General features: G+C 39.8%; 1 long non-coding RNA gene across 2 annotated transcripts in view; it reads left to right on the forward strand.

Annotated features, from left to right (window-relative positions):
* Positions 1-23824, forward strand: part of LOC124171080 — a 336864-nt gene that overhangs the window by 154242 nt on the left and 158798 nt on the right. For both annotated transcript variants that reach the window (XR_006867657.1, XR_006867656.1), the window contains exon 2: positions 21917-22004. This is a non-coding gene — a long non-coding RNA (uncharacterized LOC124171080). The remainder of the gene's footprint in view (positions 1-21916; positions 22005-23824) is intronic.

The raw sequence follows: 23824 nt of genomic DNA on the forward strand, positions 1-23824 counted from the left end.
TTGTTTACAATTTTTCGGTACAAGCTGATGAATTTAAACTATTATCTCGGACGCTATACAGACATGGAAGCGCTCAAATTTTAGGTATGTACAGTAAATGATTGATTTAACCCTCGAAATATAATTTTTATGCTGTGGGAGCAGTGATTAACTTTACTAATTGCTAATTTTACACTCACATTACACTACGTCATATGAATACATTACGAATTTATATTTATTCCTTCATTTCACGATTGAAACAAATTGCTCCGATATCACTCATTAAAAAAGAGGTATACTCGGACCATAGGTATCCACGGTTGAATAAGTAAATGGTTCTGAAATCAAAGTATACTTAAACAACTACTCTGCTATGCAAGATCGATGCATCGTTATCGAAAAACTTTCATGTATTCAGTTCACTTTCTACGTAACTTCAAGAAATGCTGTGACCAGCAGAATATAGAATTAAAACGCACAAACCTTAAACTTTCTTACCGTCATTGTACTAAAAAATACCTTTGAGGGCATTCTTTCACGTACACAGACAGCATCGCCCATGGAAAATACAACACTCTCACCCTCACTGATGCCGATATCGGTGCGCACGGATTTTGTATCAAGCAATACTATTTCTTTCACCATAGGTACTAACCGAACACCTAACACGACTTTAAAAAATATTTTCTTCATTTTAAGATCACCGAATACGTACCTTCCATTCCAACGGAATAAAGGGGCAATAAACAGAATGATTGACCGAGACAAAAAGAAATTTAATGAATTACTCATCTTGAAACTGCATACATTGCACTAGAACAAGGCAAAGTCTTCATACTTGCAGCGATATATCACAATTTTACCCTGATCCAGTCTATTCAGTAATTCAGAGTCTTATCGTCGCAAAGGTGGTTGAAGTAACATACGAATAATATCAAAAGGCAAACATTTACACTTCAATAATCGTTTCTAAAAACACAAATTATAATCAGCAGAGAATTGTATCACACGAATTCACAATCACAACACTCAATCATTTTTTCTCTACGAATGACCTTTCAATCCTTCCACATGTGATTTCAAGCCACAGAAATGTTTTCTTACAACATAAAAACTTCTGCGGAAGTCGTAGATTCGTAGCGAACACTAAAGCAATCGATGTAAACAAGCTACGCTAAAAGATACACACCAACACAATAAAATCAATGCTGTCACTACTAATCACAAATTAAAATAATTATACGCCTACATAATTAATAATGTGATATCTTCAGGGCAAAAGTGTAGGCCATACACTCAAAAACACATTTTCAAACACGGTAAGTGCTAAAGCGCAATCCTTCCTTGGAATAGCCTTCATCCAATTCTCAAGCTCGGACTCCATCTGAAAAAGTATCGTAATAGCCTTTTAAATTTCGATATTTATTAAAATAATGAGAATAATGAGAATTAACGCACAAAATTAGGAGCAAAATGACTTCAAATTTTCATGCAACCGCAATGGCGGACGACAATGACTCACGTGTACTTACTTTGTCTTTAAACAACCTCCTGATCTTCACACCCTGACGTTTATTATTCCCCTTCGCAGATGAATTTCCGCAAAAGAATCCTGGCTACCAATAATTACGTACACCCATTTCCTCCTGAGTAATCTTCGATTTTAGAAGAGACGCTCGCTTATCTCCCATGAGAGGTAACGGCAAAATGGCGATGAGGCTGCCTACAAGTAATGGTCAGCGCTGCCATCGGCGGAATTAGGAACCATATTAACTTGCGACACGAATTTTGGGCAGATGACGATCGGAGCGCACGAAGACAATCGGACTTATGTAGGGTTCTTGGATATATCGCTCATCACTAATGCAAAGGGACTAATTAGAGGTGGTCCCAGTCTGGCCCATTGGATATTCATTTGCAATTTAGAACGTGTTTTTATTAGTATTCAAAAATGTCCACGGTGCAGTTGTGAGTGACAACTATTTACTTACTCCAAATGGATACTAGGCAATGTTTACTATGAAGAGGTAATTTACTGAAAGTTTATTAATTTGAAAGACTTTTAAAAACTTTTGTGATTTAATTAAATTAATTGTAAAGTAATTCAGTAGATCACATTATCAAGGATATAAATTTCGGTTTATTGCCCTAATTTTATCGTATTTCCATTTGAAATACGTATCGTTATGCCGTCAGCGAGGCTAATGGCGACTTACTTAAACTCACTTTATGCGCGGTGACTGGCAGCACATTTATTTACTCGACTTGAGAATCCGCTATTGTGATATTCTTGGTACGTACACACTCTCAGTTGAGGCCGTCGCGGAAGTTACATGATATTGTATCCCTCGGACGTTGTAATTTGTAATTTATAAGTGACATTCGGCACTCTGTCCTTGGTTTTCTCCGGTCTCATGACGCGTCGCTGCTGTTTCTCTCCCTTGCTTATGAGAGCTGGGGCGCAACGACACCGAGCCAAGCTATTCCCGCGGTGGTCTTTGTCACGTGACAAGGACCTTTCCCTTGATTCCCTTTCCTTGAATCGACCCGCGGTTTTCTCAATGGTGTTATGCAAGGGGAATCGATAGAGGAATCCATGCTCATTGCTCCACGACCGGAATTCACTCTAAAACTCTCTTGCTTAGTGTTTCAACTATATGGTTGGTTTAGATCGGCGTGGGCAGAGCTCATCCTTTACTAAGCGAAAGGTGCATGAATTTCCAAATTCTTTTAATCCGAAAAGGTACCATACAATATTTAGAATAGTGAGGAATATCGTTGAAAAGTTATCAGTTTGATAGATCACATCATCATTTTAATAAATTTCTGTTAAAAGCCCTAATTATACCATATCTCCCCGTGATAGTGGAAACGAGACTCCAGGGCGGGCTCGCCGGTTACACTCCTGGGGCAGGGATTCTAACAAGCATTCTTGTAAGCGCTAGCTTTAGCTAGGTCCGACGACGCACCTGGGAGGGCATAGGGAAGGAGGGGAAGGGACGAGGAATCCCGCACCGTCACAAAGGCGTGCGGGTCCTACTAACAGCGAAACCAAGCTTACGCAATTGATTTTCTAACGATATAGGAGGACCCTTCTATGAGGAAGAAGGATCCAACGATCAAATCGTTAGATCCTCTCCCCGTGATACTCGGATCAATTTGTACATCAGCGACGCGAGTGGCGACTTTCGTAAACCCATTTAAATGCGCGGTGGGCGACAACTTATTAAGAGGCCGACTTGAGGATCCTCTTCTGTAATATGTATTCGTGGTGAAGGCAACGCAATAATTAACAAAAAATGGCTGGCCTCAATGACTTTTCAAATAAATGTAAAGGGCGCTTTAACTAGAAATGTTGATGCGCGGTGAATGACGGCACATTTATTGACCGAGTGGAAAATTCCGTATTGCAATATTCTTGGTACGTTCACGCTGTTCTATATCTGAGCAGATGGCGTAATGTAAGTAATATGACTACTTTTTTATTCATTGCGTTGTAATACATAATTTATGAATATTATTCGTGACTCTGACCTCGGTTTTCTCCGGCCATATTTCCTGTCACTATTCTTCCTCTCCTTTGCTTATGAGAACCGGGGATAATCGAGTCCGAGCGAAGCTATTCCCGCTGGTCTTTGACACTTGACTGGGACATTTCCTTGATTCACCTTTTCTTGAATAAGATTTTCCTCCATGAAGGTGTAATAACATTAATTATTAGACTGTTTAGTTAAGTACAGGAATTCATATTTCCACGATCGGATTTCATGCTTAAAACTTCTCTTCCTTGCAATTTCAACCAGAAGGCCGGTTAAGATCGTTGTGTGCAGAGCTCACCCTTCAGTAGCCCTAATGTGCTAGAATTTCACAAATTCACATTACCAGGGTTGAGGCGGCCATTTCCTTTCCTTGAGGAAGGGTGAGTGTTAGACGCTGATGGGAGTTGTTCCGTTTGATTTTTGTTCCAAGTGGAGTGTTTGCGACCAGGATTTTTTGCGTTTGGAATTTTCCATTTCGACGAATCATTACGAGGACTAATCTATTCTTCAGAATGAAAATTTGCTGGTACAACGAAGTACAATCGTGCTCGTAAGAACTCGGAATTATCTGCTCGTGTGACAGCCGATCGGAATAATTCCGCAAGTCTCCTATTGGAATTTGTGCAAATCGGTCGAGGTTATTCCTATTATCATCATCATCACTGGTGAGCAATCCTAAGATTGATTTGACGTAGATCTCCACTTAATTCTCCTATCAGCTAATCTTTTCACACCAACGTGTTCATTCTCTTTCGCATTGTTTACCCGTTTCATATACTTTGTTCGTTAATTACCAATTTTCTTGGATATTACACAATTACTTATACCACTTCTTTTACATAGCACGACCCGGTTTTCGAAGAATTATCATCATCTTCAGGCGCAAATTATTAAGATCAGATAAATTATAATTACACAGATTATCATTATTATTATATGATGATGATAATGCATCGAAACCCGGGTCGCGCTCTGTAAAAGAAGTGGTGTAAGTAATTGTGTAATTTTATTTTATTTATTATAGTATTCTACCGATTAAGGTAGGTTTCCATGGAGTACGCAAGAAGTGATCTGGGAGCCTCCCTTTCCTTCCAGCACTGCCTTCTTTAACTCACAGTAAGGCCTACTCTCTTACAATCTATCTAAAAATCCTATTCTTCTCCTTCCCCTCCCTCGTTTCCCTAATATTCAAGCCTCTAGCACCATTTTCAACATCCCCTCACCACTAAGCACTAACTCCATAAATACCTTCTGTCTCCTCCGTATCTCATCCAAAAGCTGCCTCTCCTCACCCACCATATCCAGCACTTCGTCGTTCCTTTTCCTCTCCGTCCATTTCACCCTCTCCATTCTCCTCCATACCCACATCTCGAATGCCTCCAATCTTCTCTCGTCTTCTTTCCTCAGTGTCCACGTTTCCGCACCGTAGAGAGCTACACTCCAGATCAAACTCTTCACTAACCTTTTCTTTAAACTCTTACATAACGATCCTCTTAGAAGCTCCTTCCTGTTCATGAACGCCTCCTTCGCTAATGCAATTCTCTTCCTGATGTCCTTACTACTGTATCCATTTTCCTCTACCGTACTGCCTAAATAGTTGAAATGCTCAACCTGCTCAAGTTTTTCACCACCCACCTTCATCTTGAGTCTCACATTCCTCGCTCGTGATGCTTTACAAAACCGCATTACCTTAGTTTTCTTGTGATTAATCCTCATCCCATATTCCTCGCAACGCTCGTATAACGCATCCACTAGAGCCTGAAGCCCCCTTGCTGACTGGCTAATCAGCGCCTGATCATCCGCGAATCTCACTGATTTGAACATCATTCCTCCCACTTTTATCCCAACTTCTAACTCATCCCACGCTTCCCTTACCATCTCTTCAGCGTACACGTTAAAGAGCAGCGGCGATAGAGGACAGCCTTGCCTCACACCCCGGCCAATGCTTGCCCACCCAGATTCTCCGTCCGCTACCCTCACTTGCGCAGTCTGGGCCATATAAAGATTACGAATCAGTCGTCTATCCCTCCAATCTACACCTATTCTCTTGAGAATATCCATTAACTTTACCCAGTTCACCCTATCAAACGCTTTTTCAAAATCCACGAAACATGCATATACGTCCTGGTCGTATTCTAGGTTCCTCTCCACGAGGGACCTCATTATTGCTATTGCATCACGAGTTGATTTCCCCTTTCTGAAACCAAATTGATCTTCGCCCAAATACTCGTTTGCCCTCGCCTCCATTCGTCTGTTCAATATCCTCAGCACCACTTTCGCCGCGTGCGATATTAAGCTGATAGTCCTATAATCTCCGCATTCCACAGCTTTCTTCTTTTTCGGAAGCGGAATTAAAACCGTCTTCACGAAATCTTTCGGCCAGCATCCCTCGTCATAGATCCTGCGCACTAGTTCGAAAAACCTTTTCTTACCTTCCTTGCCTAGATTCTTCAGAAGCTCACACGGGATATTGTCCACGCCTACTGATTTCCTAGCCTTCATATCACGAAGTGCTCTCTCTATTTCCGAATCTAATATCCCCGGCCCAAGATTATCCTCCTCCACCGCACTTTCATCCTCTAAACTCAATCTCTCCGGCCAGTTTCTTCCGTCATACAGGTCCTCCACGTATTCCTTCCATCTACTCTGTACCTCTTCTTGCTCGGTTAGCATCCTCCCATCTTTAGCCTTAATTTAGACATGGCTTGTCCTCTTTTGCCGCCCGATAGCGACTTAACTTTGGCGTACAACGCGCCTATTTCTCCATCCTTCGGGAACTTTTCTATTTCCTCACACTGTCTTTTCCACCAAGCCTCCCTTGCCCTCTTAGTTTCACGTCGTAATCGATTATTCAGTTCCCTATACATTCTTTTTCCCTGTTCTGTGTCCACGTTCTTCCACTTCCTCCTCTCCTCCATTTCCCTTATCATGTTCTCCATTATCCACGGCTTCTTTATCCTTCTACTGTCAACATAACCAATTGACTTCTCCGCCGCTTTGACTATTCCCGTTTTAATATTATCCCATCTTTCCTCAACAGTCTTAGTACCTTCAATCTCCCGCATACTAATGTCCACTAGTTCCTGATATTCTCTCCTCATACTCCCCTTCAGGGCTTCTACGTTCCATTTCTTCGCCTTCCTAACTTTCATAAGTCTTTTGAATCTTACGTTGCATTTCATGAGCACTAGATTGTGGTCCGAATCCGCATCCGCTGCGGGGAAGCTGCGCGAGTTTTTCACACTATTCCTAAACCTCTGTCTTACCATAATGTAGTCTATTTGATATCTCCCCACATACCCTGGACTTTTCCACTTGTACCTTCGCCCTTTATGATGATTGAACCACGTGTTTGTGATGAATAATTTGTTTCTCCTACAAAACTCTGCTGCTTTCTCTCCCCTGTCGTTTCGCATTTCTAGACCAAAAACTCCTATTTCGTGCCCATCCCTCCCTTCCCCCACTGAGGCATTCCAGTCCCCCATCACTACCAGATTTTTCTTACCCGGTGTGTCTCTAATTATTTCCTCGAGCTGTTCATACAACTCATCTACTTCTTCTTCCCTATGATTGCTAGTGGGCATGTAAACTTGGACCACCACAAGGTGGGTGGGCCGCGCCTCAATTTCTACCACCAGAATCCTATCGCTTATCTGGTCTATACCTACCACACGCTTACCCATCTTCCCGTTTAGTACTAAAGCTACCCCTCGCTGACTCTCTTCCCCTCCACTATATATAACCCTATACCCATCACTCCAATAGTCCCCGCCATCCTTCCACCTCACCTCGCATAATCCTAAGATATCTATCCTCCCTTTATCCATTTCCCTTTTGATATTTTCTAACTTCCCCGCCCTCATCATAGTCCTTACATTCCACGTCCCTTCATTAATAGCCGACTTCTTCTTTTCCATCTTCTTGGTCTTCTTTTCTTCCTTCTTCATTGCTGCTTCAGCTGATGATGATGATGATAAGTCTCTGCAAGGATTTCGCACGTTGGTGACCCCGATGACCTTGCCGACCTCGCTGCCGTGCCCGACACCCGCCCTTTGCGGACGGGTCCCGGGCGATGAGATTCCAAGGCTCATTTGGTTGTACTCCATGTTTACAGGGAAGAGATAGTTGGTAGGGTTTCCCACTTCCATTCCAACAGTGTTTTTTACGTGACACCATCACGTGGACCACCTTTGGTCTGGCTCCTACCCTTCGACCTATCTGGAATGGGTGGCCCTACCGGGAATAATTTAGAATTAATCCCGCCAGTGCAGCTCTTAGGGTCATAGGAACGCGCAAACCTTTCCACCGCGACAAGGTTGTTGCCCAAGGGAAAGGAATTGTGTAATATCAAAGAAAAATTATAATGGAATACCACAAAGTTAATCATGAGTTAGTGAATTTTAATTTCATTAATTACCAATTGCCAACAATTACGCCCCTCATTTGCCAGGGTAGTGGCCAGCAGCTCTTCCTTGTATGTGTTAGTGTGGAGATTATCCTGATCGGTACAGCGACACATATTTCAGTACGGGCGTGATGACATTCATTTTAGCAGCTGTAGTAATGCGATGTCAAAGGTAAGGGGAGGCCACCAGATTATTATCCCGTGGAGTCGCTTCTGCTCCGCTCATTTCTCTATCATATGGAGGTTATTCACGGCGAGGAAAAAGTAATCTGGCAATACTCAGCTCATTTTTTAAAACCCTAAAATATCTCATAGGCCACAGTTCAGACCCCTTGCTTGGTGTTCTTCTCGCTCGATATTATCTCGAGTGGTTCAAAAAAAATCCCCCCTCGGCCACCTCGCAACATTTGTTTTTTTCTGGGATGTCTCGCCCAGGATTTGAACGGGAAACCGTTCGATTTGATGGCAGAGCGCTCGGCCTAGTCCAATACTATCCCTTTTTTAGTGGGCCACTACTATCCCTGCCAAATACCTTAACTTATCAGTGGTTCAACCTGAAGGTTTGTTTGGATAGGTGAAGATAGAGTTCACCACGTAGTGTGACTATCCGTTAGTAGCAGAGCACTCAGTCTAACCGAATCCTGTGCTTTTTTAGGGAGACACTATTATCCCTACCAAGTACTTCACTTATTCAGCGATTCAAGCTGAAGTTTGGTTTGGATAAGTGAGGACAGGTCTCGCCCCGTTGTAATAAAAAGAAAAAAACTAACTGTTGATATGTCCCGAATGAAAGAACAAAACGTAGATTGATCTTTCATCCTATAGGCTAGGCCGAAGTCTCGTTGACAGGGTTCCAGCACTAAGGAGTAGCAACTCTAGCGTTGGCTATGGGAGATATTTATTTAACCCTGGCAGGAGCATAGCAGAACCTCCGACTGCACCTTGGACATTGTTCGGCGAGCACACAATTTTAGAGTATTTTTATCACAATCTGGACCAGGAGGCTGTAGTGGGTGGCGTTAAAAGAGACCTTTGCGAACGATACTCGCGGGATAAGTTTCCTAGGGAGTGCAACTGCAATATTTGTCCAGCGTACTGGTGGCCCATTAAGCTAAACCCCTGGTTGAAACAGGGGTGGTCTGGGGTGATTGAGGGCCCACGGTTGGGTGTCACGGTTGGGCCCTCCTCATCATGCCGACCCCCCGAAAAATTTTAGAAATTACAATTCTGGAAAGAGTATTTTGACGCTATTCTAGATGCGTTAGACAAAAGACAGCTAGGCAAATGGAATTGAAATATACCATTTCACATATTTTTAACTGTAATAATGTATTATGACTTTTTAAAATATTTAAAGAATTTTTTCCAAGAAATATAAAAATGTCTAAATAAACTTTTCCAACAGCCCTTTCAAATAAGCGTCAGGTTCTCTTTAATCTTCCAACATCTTCATTTATTTTTTAAATGACATTTTCTCTCTTTTTATTAGTGTGTTGTAAACATAGCTACTAATGAAAACACAGAACTTTATAATTACAAAACATTTTGGTGTTAAGAATCTTATTCTTTTTTTTTTGTATCATCATTTTTAATATCGGTACACTTCACGATACTTAGACGCGTGCGTTGTGGAGGTCCCCTAAGCTCGGGGCCCTCGGTGATCGCCGATCAGCCGACTTGGCCAGACCGCCCCTGGATTGGACATTTTAATGCCAACTTGACTTTGGTGGACATCTGCCAAAATTATGACGTCTGACCAGCTGACCGAACCCTGTAAACAAGTATCTGGCTGACCCTGAAAAATCCTCCCTTAACTCCAGACGCGATCTTCGAACGCTCTCACGCCAGCCCCAAGGAACCCATAAAATACCACGACAGTTTCCTCTCAGATACTTAAAGCTAGGAGAGAGGGTGGCAAACATAAAAGCCGTTTTACACGGGACACGTGATTGCACAATCTGACGTGTGTACGAAGGCGCAGTAAATATTGCGTCGTGCAAAGCGGTGAATTGGTAGAAAATATGCGAGAATGCGTGGACGTGATATGGCGAAATAGCTCCTGTTCTAATTTTGGTCATGCTTTCGCTCAATTCCACGCCATTTTAGAAATTAACGTAGTTCTCACATGCGCAATTCCATTCCCCGTGTAAAGCGGCCTTAATACTGTGCCCACTATACGAGGATAGCCTTAAAGTGTCGGGAATAGAACTTTCCTTATCACCTAGCAACTACAAATGGTGTTTATAAAAAACTTTTTGAGTTAGTTAATGCCTAAGCAAAGATTCATTAAGATCGGCCTGATAGTTTTAAAGTGGTGGCGCGTCAAAGTTCTCAAGTTGCTGTACGAGGTGGAATTAAGTCAGGAACAGAACTTAAGCCCCAATGATATTATGATTAAAAACTTTTGGGCTATGTCGCCGCGTCAAATCATTGGTGGTCCCAACATTTCCCGACCGATGCTGGTCGCTATTTCAAGGGACTCTGAAGAGATGGGAATTAAGGATCTTTTATACAGTTATCTGCGTCAGGTGGTGGGGGAGGCGAGCCGGAGGTTGGAGGAGTGGATTGCTGCTTGTTTTTTCTTATTATAGGTTGCCAAGTACGGCTAATTTTAATGCCGGTGTCTCTGTTGAAATTATTCTTATCTTATTTGGATATTTCAATGGCTTTTCTGACGAGTGTCTGTTTAAAACCTTTAACTTTGGCGAGGATTTTGACTTCCTTGAGGTCGATGATGTGGCCAAGCGCTGCGTGTTCGGCTACCTCGGACTTTGTTGATTGCCCCAGTCGGATCGCTCTCTTGTGCTTCTCTAAGGTTTTTTTTCTGTGGATTTTTCGCACTAATCTTGAAGTTTCCACCAATTTTTCAGATGTGAATGGATTCTTAATTATCATTTGTATATGATAAAGGCATTATACGAGAGGAAATATCTAAATATCCTTTTATGATCCGTTTTCAATTGGTATATTTTTTTATTCGTGCCCGTTATTCCGGAATGTTTTCTTAAAATGCCTCGTCAATAAGACTCTCGGTGTCAGCCATGGCCGTTGCACATTGCACTAAGATTGAAAGTACCACTGCTATGTGATACGTTCATTTATAGGGATGTTTCATTCTAATCCTGAAGTTTCTGCCCGTTTGCGAAGTGTAGGATGATTCACGATCGTCAATTACATAGTATAAGAACAATCCTAAAAGAAATGTCGGAATTATCCATTTTTATTGGCATAGTTATTGGATTAAAAACATTTAAAAAATAATTGTCTTTATGTGGAATATTTAAAGAAGTGTGGAAAATACAAAGTTACTGTATTCATGAAGGATCTAAGGTTTTCCCGGCGAATAGACTGGAGGAAGAGTTCTCGGGTTTCCAGCCGGGTCAAAGGGTTTATCAGCACCGACGTTTCGAAGGCTAAGTATGAAGAAGTCGATTAGTCGAACGAAAAAAAGTTTTTGAAAAAAAAAGGTAGATTGAGTTTATATGAGGTTCTGACTCCGTTTAGCGTAGACATTTATGTGATTCCGTGCCCTCGGTTTGCGATTCTAGAATCGTTTGAGCTCCGTCCTTTTTTTAGGGTCCTGCTAGCTTTTTCAGGGATTATAAGCTCCAGACCTTGCTTAATTCCCTTTTTAAAGCACTTGTTTAGGCCCGTATCCAGAAACATCACTACTGCTAGATACGTCATCAGATGATGACGGAGCCGCTGTAGCGGCCGAGCACCGCTACGCTCACCGCTGCAAAAGTCTAGTGAGGTCCATGGCATGCTACTCGCTACAAGTAATATGGCCGCCGGGTTTCGTCTGCTTATCATCTCGCATTTATAATTAATAATTATTGATGTTTAAAGGGCTATAAGCTCATGATAATTATTTATTATTACTTAAAAATATAGTAAGAATGCTTCAATAACCATCTTTTATCCTAATGAGTAAATATTTTACCTAATTTAACTACCAATAAATACTGTCAACAATACCGAGATGAAACCTCTTAGGATTCACCGTTTTCATTGCAATTAACTTCTAAACGGGCCCTGTCATGCCTTGAAAACCATTTATAATTAAAGAAAAATAAATTAGGAACATATTAATGTCTCGCCTTGATGCTTTTGAAATACTTTTTTACGAAAAATAACCATTGTCAACGCAACTATGCTGAAACCTCGTCGACTTTGCCATTCTAATAGCTAATAACTTTGGTATATACCGTGGCTTTCCTTGAAAACCACTAATATTATATATAAGTGCCCAAATAAAGTTGCAATCACCAGCTTTGTGCCTCTGACATCCAAAATTTGCGTAAAATACTCAGAGCAACAAAGCCGTCTTCCAGTCAGCCTCGTCCATACTCAGTTACTGCTAGTTTAAGTAATGTCAGTTCCGAGCCATTGAAAACCATGTTCAATTACGTGAAAACTTACCTATAATGATTTATGCCGTCACAAAAATGATGAGTTAAAGTTTAAGGGATGGGTCGATGGAAATGGCATATTGCTTCGCAGTCCGTTTACAATAGCACATGATATTCATCTCATAATGAATGTCACGTAAATCTTTGGACGTTGCAATACAATACATGTATCTATTATATTACCTCAAAGTCTAAAATATCCAACTATACCAATGCAATCGACAGTTGTACGAGTATATTTGTCAACCACAATGACGAATTGCGCAAGTGACACCAAGGATTATTCAGCAATAAATACCACCACAAGAATTACTGAGTTCACAAACTTGTATTTATTAACGTCGTAAAACTCACTTTCAATTCAACAAATAAAATGATCACACTTTACAAGAACACTTGTCCAAAAAAAGTACTCACGAAGAAAATCAACATCAACACGACACGTACTGTTACTTCACAAATCTAATTAACACAAATTGCAAATAAAATTGTCCAGGAAATGTTCACACGAAGAAAATCGGGAGCGAATACACTAACTGTAACTTCACAAATCAAATTACACATACATTGCGGACATAAGAAGTCAGTAATTAGTGCGAAACATCGGCAGCGACGACCCGTACAACTTAATAACGGCACTATTTAAAAAAAATGCTCACTTTCCTTTCATTTCGCATTGTCAACAATAATTGTAACAGATGAAAACATTTTATTTAAAAAATGATCAATAAAGTCAGCACCGAAACTAGGGTGTCCTGAACAAAACTTTATGAGGTTACTCTTTTCCGCCCAGATTGGTGCATTTTCGGGGTGCGGGGTCTGGGGCATCGGCCGGCGATCGACACTAGTCGAGACACTTGGTACACGTCGCGAGATTTCTGAACACGAAGATTTATCAGCATGTACCAGCTGGTTCTCAATGATAACTTTGCCGATTTAAAGGGACACTTTTCACACAATGAACGGAACCAGATTCACAGAAGAAACTTGAAGAACCAAGAAAATCCCATGGAACCGAGAATAAATTCCGTGTGAGATACCGCATCTCCTAAGACACCTTATTTCCACGAACACCACTAAAAAAGAGAAATTATATCAATAATTTCCATTCAGATTTTAAGAACAAGACAAAAGATTCTCCGCTGAAATTTCACAAATCATGGCCTACTAATGTGCTTACCTTCGTTACGCCATCGCGCCGATTAAATTCAACCTCCACCTTCTTCCATGCCATAGCCTTTAAAGAAAGACTCACAGCATTGGTTTTCTTGCACTCCAATACAACTTTCCTATCAATAATTAGTTTTAAAATCAAAATCTTCTCTTACGCCGAGATTCTTCTTCCAACCCGTTTCCATTTTGCTTACAAACAAAGTCGCGTTGCGATATTCGTTATTCAATTGTCGCCCTTAGTTCCTCTCAAAGCCCGCATAGTAGGGACTCAAAATGTCGCTAAATTCGTCTACGTCATCAATCCAGCCCAAAATAAATGTGGCAGCACTACCCCCACCCATTTGGAGCGTTTTGGAGTAGTGAGGTTTCTGGATACAGCATTCAGCGGTGCGCGCCGCTACAAGCTGAAGCATAGTTTCTGGATACGGCCCTTAGGCTTCAATCCCTCCGTCAGTCAGTCGGGTCACATTTGGGAACGCTATTGGTCGCGCGGCGTCTCACAGACGCCATTTTGGATTGATTAAACGAAACGCATTAAAGTAGAAATAATTTTTTAGCTACAGTAAATTCTTCACTGAACACTCAATTTCATGGATGAACTACAAATTTATGAATCATAATGATGGAGATATTTGTACTAATTGAAAGACTGAATACTACTATTTTGGCGTTTTTTTTATAGTTTTTCCTTCATCGAAAATATATCAAATTACCGTATCACCAAACAATATCACCATTTTAGAATGGTTACACAAAATGCATGAAAATAGAAATAACGTTTTTACTGCAATAAATCATTCATTGAATATATAATTTCATGTATTACTTGTAATGACATGTATGTGAAATACGTACTCCAGGAGTAATAATCTTTCGATTTAGGCAATAAAAAATAATAGGAAACCACCCTATTTAGTAAAAAATCTCGAATGGATATGAGATTTTAGAGCATTTTTTTCACTTTAGAGTTTATTTTGTCTCTCTAAAGATTATTTTGTCTTGACATAAATCAGTAGAAATTTTTGTAGTTTTCGTTAAATTTGCCTCACAGATTCGTAGGAATCGCCCATATGGTGGCATAGGGCCGGTTGCAGGAACGATACATATGTATTCAATAAAGTTATGGGACTCATAAGCCAAAGCAACCAAACAATTTGCGTTGCAGGAACGTTCAATAACTTTATGAGTCCTATAAACCGTTCCATAACTTATCGGGCCGAATGAGCGGGGTTAAATAGTTATGAGTTCCATAACTCTTGAAAATGGCGGACGACTAATCAGCTGGTTGGATGATTTCTGAGGTAAGAGTAGAATTTAGCAAGAGAAACTGATTTTTACCATGCTCATAAAACCTCTAACTATCATTATATTGCAGTTTTGTTTGCTTTTGAATGAGTTTTGTCATAATAGACGGCGTGTGGCGTACAATTTGAAATAAATACTGTGAGAACTTCTCGTTACTTGCAATATAACACTTGAATCTGCCGCGCTATGAAAAAAAGATAATCGACGTGTGCAAGAACGCAAGAACGAGCATCGCCTGTTATTTGTCGTCTTTGTCGTCCGTGACACATCTGAAGGGATATTATTTTCCTTTAATTTAAATTAACAGGGGTAATCTGTGTCCTGAATTGTAAATTCATCCTGTGAAATTGAGTTATTTGTATTGTACTTCGTCAGTTACCAGGTATGGGCAAGGCAAGCTTGCAGTATTTAGCTAGTATTCCATCATTTTTAGATTTTAAAGATTATGATGTCACTCATCTTCTAATTGTATTGATATTACATATCCTTGAGATCGTCGCAGTGTTTTATGTTCACTTTATCGACTGTAAGTTTTACTATGAAGGAGGGCAAATAGTTAAATTCAGTCGGAGTGTAAACTTTGTGGTATGAAAGTTGTCGTATGTTTATTTTACGAACATTGAACATTAATTATCCGGGTCATCTCGAGTAAACTTGAAAAAGTGTATTTCAGAATGTTCCTGGAGCAGAATTGTTTGATAGCTGTGTGTAATTGAGGGATTACTTAACTTTGATAGAAGCATTGAGGACAACACTGAAAACTTCCTTTATTATTGAAATTTGGTTTGTCTCAAATTCTTTTTTGACCGATAAAGTTTACAACATAAGAGTATGGAATTAATATAAAAATCGTGAAAGAGTGATTAACCTGTAAAAAACGTTACAATTGGCATGAAATGTTACAACATTTAGTCCCAACAGTAATTGTCTGTCTCAGCTACATAATAATAAAGTATTTTGTTTGGGCAGTGGCAAGTGCTAAGATCTAAGCAATCATGTACTTATTTGAAGTGTCTTCAATAGTAATAAATTCATATGTGTTTGATGGAGCAGCTACAATAATTCTGCTGTTAGAGAACCCGTGAGGACAGTGTACTGAAGGTGAATTTAGTGATTTTCAGCAAATTGGAATTCATTTGATTTCTATAGCTCCTGTGATCATTACATAATTAGAAAGTAACCTTGTTTCATACTATCCATTGATGAAATGATCACATATGTTCGAGGTCCTTAAATCAGCATTTCACTTTCAATTTAGTGTAATATACCAATGCATGGAACTAATTCTCTTCAGAAAATAGCAATTATTATTGAATAATTGATTTTCTGCATGAGTTATAGTAGTGTTGAGAGGTATTTTCCCACACCATGCCGAATTGTTGTGCATTCTGTTTTTATCTTCCTTAAAAGAAAAGTCAAACATATTTAAAAATACTCATGATGATTGGTAAAATCACATTTATCCAACAGGTTTGTAATGTTCCTTAGAATTTATCAGCACTTTTTCAAAATCTTCAAAAGATGATCACACAATTATATCTTGCATTTAGCATTTATGATTGAAGGGAAAAAAGTGTGCATAGAAGTTGGTGTACTACTATGAGGACATTATTATTCATTCTTTTGAGTTGTAGCTACATCTGCTGCAATTTTGCTTATGCCTGTGTATTTTCTGAATATTTTTAAGAGTAAATATTGTGATAACTTTTTATAATTTCAATTTTGAAGTGAATATCAGTAATAAACCATGTTATTGCCTCTTGATAGTTTATGGATATGCTTCATGAATTTTCTGGTCGGAACATGTCACCCCAGTTACAGGATTTCATTTACAAATATTTTCCCTCATAGCTTGTAATGCTGATTTTAAAAAAATTAAAACATTTCCATAGCCATAAAAACACCGTTAACTATTGTTATCCCTATTATTGTGCAACGGTGTAAGAGTCTTTAAGTATAACTTTACATACATAGCCTCAAATAAGTGGGCTATGAATATGTAAGTAGGAAAGCTATCATGGAACCATAAGTGCTGAGACGTAATATATTATAATGAACTCAGTGATTTATCATCATAGATGTAATGGGGAGCCAATGTTGAGTTTCATGGGGAAACCAATGTAACCAGATGGGGTAGCCCATATTGTGTTTCGTGGGGTAGCCAATGTGGGGTTACAAGGGGTAGCCAATATTGGGTCATTATGGGCTTTCATTGGCATTCCATGGCCATTGAAAGCCAGCATTGCCAGCTTGGTCCAACATCGGCCTAATGTGGTAGACTACTGGGGTATTACTAGAAATTTTTGAGTCATGGATACTACACAAATTGGATCAGAAAAAATGAACAAGTTTCTTCAACTAGATAATTTAACACTAATGGAAAAGTCAAAGTTTTTTCTCATTGAAGATAGACATTCGAAAATATTTGAATATAAGCATTATTTAATTTAAAATTTGAATTTAAGCTGTTTTAGCACCTAGATATTGTGACCTGTGTTCATAAAATAGTATATGGTAACATGTTTTTATGCTACCATGCATTGAATTTTATTGGAGTATTCACTTCCTAATTATCTTATAATTTCATAGAATGGAGGAGAGTGAAGCGTCCTCAACATCCTCTGATGAAGAAGTACTTGATATAATGAGAGTTGTACCAAAAATGAGAGTCATAAGGGAGCGACAAAATCCATTCCACCTCTACAATGATGAAGAATTTTGTGAAAGATTCAGATTAAATAAGAATTTGGTTATGGACGTTCTACAAAAAATTGAAAATAATTTAAAGCCACTGACTAGAAGAAGCAAGTCCATCACACCTCTCAATCAATTACTCATTGCCCTAAGATTTTTTGCTACAGGAACCTTTCAAATAGTTGTAGGAGATACATTTAGAGTTCATAAATCAACAGTTTGCCGGATTATTAAGAAATTAACACATCAATTGGCCCTCCTCCGTCCAAAGTACATTTGTTTCCCTTAAAAATGAAAATTTCGTAAATATGAAAACAAAGCTTTTTAATGTTGCTGGGTTTCCTACTGTGATTGGTTGCATCGATGGCACTCACATACCAATTCAGTCTCCAGGGGGAGATAATGCAGAACTGTTCCGCAATAGAAAAGGCTATTTCTCCATCAACGTGCAGGTTGTTTGTGATGCAGACCTAAAAATTATCGATATTGTTTCCCGATGGCCTGGGTCCACGCACGATAGTACAGTTTTCAATTCTTCCTTTATTCGTGCTCAATTGGAAGCTAAAGAGTTAGGTAGTGGTTATCTTTTGGGAGACAGTGCCTATCCTTGCAGGCCCTACCTAATGACACCCGTAGCCAATCCAGCCACAGCTGCAGAGCATCGATATAATTCTTCCCATATAAAAACAAGGAACATTGTTGAGAGGGCAATAGGGGTATGGAAAAGGAGGTTCCCCTGCTTATCACTTGGTCTAAGGACTACTATAAATACAACATTGTCTGTAATAGTTGCAACAGCCATTCTGAATGATTTGGCTATAATTCCTGATGAGCATATTGATGATGTGGATGACTTTGGGGAGACAGAAGATCAAGCTATTGAGGAAAACCCAAATGCTCTGGGGAATGCTGTTAGAAATACAATAATTGATACCTATTTCAATTAAACTTTGGCTATACACCCCAAACTTACTTTCATAAATAAATGTTAACAGCCCAGTATATTGTATTTTATGTTTGCTTATATTGCTTTGAATCAATTATATCACTACTGTTTGAGTTACATACTTATTTTCAGTAAAATAAATGACTAAAAAAACATAAAGTTTACTTTTGCCATAGCAGGAAAAAATAAAATCAATGATAAAATTACATGGGTTGTGTGCCAAGATGTACACTGGGCTTATTGCCTGGCAGAAAGGACCAAGCAATGAGTCTGACTAAAACGATTGCTAAATTTGTGTCTAGGAGTGCAGCATCTTTGTATTGGAGCCCCTACGATTCACGCTAAAGTTATAATGCAACATACACCAAAGCGATATGAAAGCCCTCATTAGCATTCAAAATGCATTGCAATTGGTTGGCAAATAATGTTAAGGAGATTTTGGGTTGGAATAGTCATGATTTATTATGGACAAGGCTATTCTAAATTGCAATTGAAAATGACTGATAGTATTTTATTTTCTTGTTGTTTTATTTTCGTGTATATTTAATATCTTTCAAAATTCGCTCTTCAAATTTGTTTATGTTGCTATAGTTGCGACGGTAACGCCATCTGTTGGATTTCATAATAACTACGTGCTCGAAGCAATAACTATTGGGAGATAGGTTATGAGACCGATTGTTTCTTGCAACCCAAAATAATTTATGAGTTCCATAACTTTATGAGACCCATAGCTATCGAACCAATAGTGAAAGTTTCTTGCAACCGGCCAATAATCGTAAATTTAGCGAATTTGTCACCCCATGCATTACAAAGCTCCTTTACACTTGAGGAGCAATGCAGTATAATAAAATAGGTGCTTATCTGAAGACTTTTTCAACCTTTGTTTTGAGTTGTAATGACTCAATGAGATTCCATACTTGAGCCAGATATATGGTTACTAAGTGAATATATTTAGTACGTTAGAAAACATAGTATTTTCTGAAGCATAAACTCAAAACGAGACTTCAGCAACAGGAAAAAAAACTTTGCTTACGTTACTGGTTTCTTGAATTAGAACGAGTACGCATTTAGCGATGTGAGGCGATCATAAGGAATTAAAGTACACAAAGGATGAAGTTTGCCATAAAAAAAAATTGACTTAGCCGGGATTCGAACCCGGATCTCCCATTTCTGGTCTGGCGTGATAGCCAATTACAGCACTAAGCTATTTTCTCAGTAACTGGCTAGCACATGTGACCGGCAGTAGGGAGATCTTGGTTGGAATACCGGCTAAGTCAAATATCTTTTTATGGCGAAATTCATCTTTGGTGTACAGTACTTTGGTGTACAGTACCCGTGCGCGTGACTGCGTCCAAAATTGCTTGTTACACGCAAAGAATTTACTCTGTAAATGAAGTTGCTCGCGTATATGGCCGTGATTTCTGTCCCTTTGGATTTATTCTTCCCTTGTCCCTTCTCTCATCTAGATGGGCGTCACCTGGCTACGTCCATCAACCCTTCTTCCCCATCTGGCGCTCTGTCCTTGCCCTTGTCCTCCGGAAAAAATAACTTTTTTTGTTTTTGCGTAACACGTCCCTCCTACTCTCCCTCTCATTTTTCCATCCCAATATCCTTCCATGCAGGGATGGCAATAGAATCTAAACGTAAGTCAAGACCAGTAAAATTTCAAGTTTAGTTCCCGGGAGCGAAATGCAGAAACGAAATGAAATGGATACCGGGGGAGCTAAACTCAGGGTTGAAACAAAATCGGAGTTAAAACTACTTCGGGTCGACACTAAAGTGAAACTCTGGGACGAAACGAAATGCAGATAATGTTTCACTCCGCATGGACCACTTGCTTCACTGTCGAACGGTTTAGTTTCAACCCCAACACTGATTGTGAGTACGAACTATGGTTGAATTAAATAGAGGTTCGGCCTACCGCCATTAGATTGGGGCCATTGATCACTCGTACTTTTACCATTAACAGGAGTACGGCGAACACAAACTGGCCAATCGATTTTTAAACTCAATATTTTAACCTCTCCGCTCGTATGTCAAACGTAATGGGTCGAAACTATTCTTTCTTATCCCCCTCCACCCAACTTGATGAATCAAAACTTAGCTATGAGCAGCGGAGTTTAAATTAATTTTGTTTCGCTTCTGGGTTTTGAAATATTTAAAACAGAGGAACTTTAGTGTCCGACGACTTCCTGATCTTCGCGTCGAAGACACTTTTTAAAACCAGCCTGTATATGTAGTGCCGGCATTGTAGAATTTGGATGTGGAAATTTTAAACCCCGACCAAATATTCTTAATTGGTCATTTTGAGAACATATATGTTGGCTATAAATTGCCATGCAATGGACAAGTGCTAAGGTTTCTTTTCTATAACTTTCTTAAGTTTTCTTTTTTAATTTCGATATTGTTCTAGACTTCTATTGAAAGGAGGTTTCTTTGGGAGAAATTGCGATAGTTTCAGCATAGAATCGGAAATTTGGAAATTCTTTACCATTAGTGGCGATTATTGCAGAAGTCAGGACGAAGAACTGAGTCGCAAATGGAAAGAGAATTAAAATTCGTGTCAGCCCTCGACGGTCTGCTCAACATCGCCCATGCCGATGGTTAAGAGAAGATACCTCTGAAATAAGACACTCTGTTTCTTCACTATGCTGGTGATTGATCACCCCCTGCCAAACACCCTAGAGGTGGCTCGCAGGGTATTATGTAGATGTAGATGCTTTATCTGTCGCAGATGAAACCTCCCACGGAAAATATATCGCTTTCCAGACCACTTCCCCCTTTTTCTCATGTCCGACTGGAGCTCGCGAGGGTATCCGTGTATGATTATTTAAAAAAAAGAAGATCATGATAAATGTATACACACCTTGATGAAATACAAGGAAAAATTACCATGCAGCGAGTTTTAACTGGTACTCAAGAGTGAATAATGTCGTTTTAACTTGGCAAAGGAAAGAGAGTGCCAAGAGATAATCGAAATGCCTTTCCACAAGCCCATGCCGAGGCAATTACAACGCCATGTTTAGGAAGTATATTTTCTTTAAATGGCCACTTGGGCACTGAAAGATATCACGGCTGCCTTAGATATGAACTATGTCCTCGCGAGCTTTATGGCTGATTTAACTGCCAAGAACACTCCAATTTTGTCCCTATGGTTCCTAGGATAGCAATGCACCTTATTCCTCATAGCAATACAAAAAAACATCATATGCTAGCCCCATAGAGCTTACATCACATAAAATTATCGGGATGTATTAAAAAAAAGCCACTTACCACGTAAATTCTAAAAGGAAAATAAGAGACGCGAGCCCTCCGCCATTCTGAATTTTCCCATGAAGGGTTGGCCGTGTCCTTCGTTTGTGTGCGCGACTGGTGTGCGTATGCTGGTGACTGATTTAATGCTGGAATGTAAAGTGTTCCCTTGATTTTAATTACTTCTTTTCTCTCTCTCTCTTTACAGAGCATTACCATATATTCGTGGGAGACCTGAGTCCAGAGATTGAGACGCAAACTTTGCGGGAGGCTTTCGCACCGTTTGGAGAAATATCGTAAGTGTATTTTACATTTACATATTGCTCTCTGTACGGTGGATTTGTGTCCGGGGGGCTAGTCTTCGTTGTAATGCATGAAGCTGACTCCCGATGGAAGATGCTAATTCATGGAAGGCAAATTAAGACGCGTGTAAATACGTGGGTGTATTTGTTTCATTGATGAATGCTGATGGAGTAAGTCTTGTGACTGTGTTTTGTGGGGACGGATTGTTAAAATTGGGCATAAGGAGCGTGGTAGATATTAGTCAAAGTACGAGAAATGCTACTAGCGCTTATTTCGGGTTACACTTGCCTGGTCCTGTGAATTTTTGTATCCAAAATTAGTAAGTTGCGTTTTTGTTTCTACTTGTGCTCAAATACTTTGAAGTATGAAGGAAACTCCATGTTTTTAAATTCACCTCTTCAAAATGGCACGCTGAAATATTTTTCGGTCTCTAAATTATTTTAAGTGGCGTTTGAACGCATTAAATATTTCATTCTGTTCAAGCAGTCTTCGTAATGTAAATTTTACATTCATATTTCCTTTCTATAGAAGTGAGTGAAAGTCTGTTATTTGCGCTTTTCCGTAATGATGAATTAAAATTAATTATCTATGTTACATGTACCTTTTTAAGTTTTTTAGATTTTCATTGTAGGCAATTAATAGGTGCAGGGCATAAAAATATCTCACCCAATTACGTAATTGCGGTAATAAGAATGTGAGGAAGTGGTGACGTGTAATTTTTTCAAGAATTCCGTACTCCCTGCACTCTCGGCTAGTTCCTCTTGATGAAGTTTCCGTCGCCTGTTGAAGTCGCCCGGTCGTCACCCTCCGTGCGGCTGAGATTAAAGCGGCCAGTTGGTCGGGAAAAGGGTCGGTGCCGCCGCCGGGGGAGTGAACGACCGCCGCCGCCGCCGCCCTGCCCTCCCACCTTTCCGCCATTGCTTCGGACGTCTATTATTATTATTATAGTATTCTACCGATTAAGGTAGGTTTCCATGGAGTACTAAAGTGGTGATCTGGGAGCCTCCCTTTCCTTCCAGCACTGCCTTCTTTAATTCACTGTAAGGCCTACTCTCTTTCAATCTATCCAAAAACCCTATTCTTTTCCTTCCCCTCCCTCGTTTCCCCAACATTCTAGCCTCCAACACCATTTTCAATATCCCTTCACCGCTAAGCGCTAACTCCATCCAAACCTTCTGTCTCCTGCGTATCTCATCTAAAAGCTGCCTCTCCTCGCCAACCATATCCAGCACTTCGTCGTTCCTTTTCCTCTCCGTCCATTTCACCCTCTCCATTCTTCTCCATACCCACATCTCGAACGCCTCCAATCTTCTCTCGTCTTCTTTCCTCAGAGTCCACGTTTCCGCACCGTAGAGAGCTACACTCCAAATCAAACTCTTCAATAACCTTTTCTTTAAACTCTTACACAACGATCCTCTCAGAAGCTCCTTCCTCCTCATGAACGCCTCCTTCGCTAATGCTATTCTCTTCCTGATGTCCTTACTACTGTATCCGTTTTCCTCTAACGTACTGCCTAAATAGTAGAATTGCTCAATCTGCACAAGTTTTTCACCACCCACCTTTATCTTAAGTCTCACATTCCTCGCTCGTGATGCTTTACAAAACCGCATTACCTTAGTATTATTTTAAAATATTTATTCCGATAATTTTCAGCATCGATAATTTGCGAATGCGAAAATCATTACCGTGAAGAGGAAAAGCTCCATCGTATGTTCCTAATTTTGTTTGTCAAGGTCAAGTGTCGTGACATTCCAATTTTGTGGCATCTGGTGACATCTTTCCTTACTGTCGGATGTCCGAATTTTGTTCCTAA

The sequence above is a fragment of the Ischnura elegans genome, chromosome X (genome assembly GCF_921293095.1).
Source record: "Ischnura elegans chromosome X, ioIscEleg1.1, whole genome shotgun sequence".
Lineage (NCBI taxonomy): Eukaryota > Metazoa > Arthropoda > Insecta > Odonata > Coenagrionidae > Ischnura > Ischnura elegans.